Raw genomic sequence first — 732 nt, forward strand, 5'->3', positions numbered from 1 at the left:
CCTACAGTATTTTCATTTCACGCATTGTGGATTATCTGCACATTGATATTTCTGACACCATCATTGTTGAGTACACTGACAAGGATCATCTGGTTGGTGAAAGCCTCATTCATAAAATGGGTATATACAAGTATGGTACTATTTGGCAATACCAGGAGGACTACACTACTTTTGATCTGGATTTGTCCGTAATGATGATAATCAGGGTGGCATGGGTGATGAGAATGCTACAACTCAGGGGGAGCCTTCCAGAACAGCACCACATGACTCTGCTTTTGGTTTAGCTCAGATGGAAGCTATGGAGCAACGGCTCAACAACCGTATGGATCTTCACTTCCAAGGGTTGAAAGACTCATACTTTGCAGGAATGGAACGGTATGAAGAGCGTCAGACTGCCTATTCAGACAACCAATTTCAGGTGATGAGGAATATGATTCAATCGACTGTTGAAGCTCAGAATGCTATGTTTTGTTCAGAATTTTAGAGGTTATCTGTGCTTATCCGGGGTGACCAGAATATTGCTATTCCTGATGATCAGATTGACCATCCTCCACCTCAACCATAGTTTAGAAGACTTTACACCTAGGCCATCTTACCCTTAGGTTTATTTCTTCTTTATGGCACTTTATGGATTCAGTTGTTGTTTATGTTTTCAGGACTTATTCGTATCTTTTTATCTGTCTTTGATTGACATATTATGGTTTGTAATAGTTGCTGACTACTTTAACTCTT

The sequence above is a fragment of the Lupinus angustifolius genome, chromosome LG05, assembly GCF_001865875.1.
Source record: "Lupinus angustifolius cultivar Tanjil chromosome LG05, LupAngTanjil_v1.0, whole genome shotgun sequence".
NCBI lineage: Eukaryota > Viridiplantae > Streptophyta > Magnoliopsida > Fabales > Fabaceae > Lupinus > Lupinus angustifolius.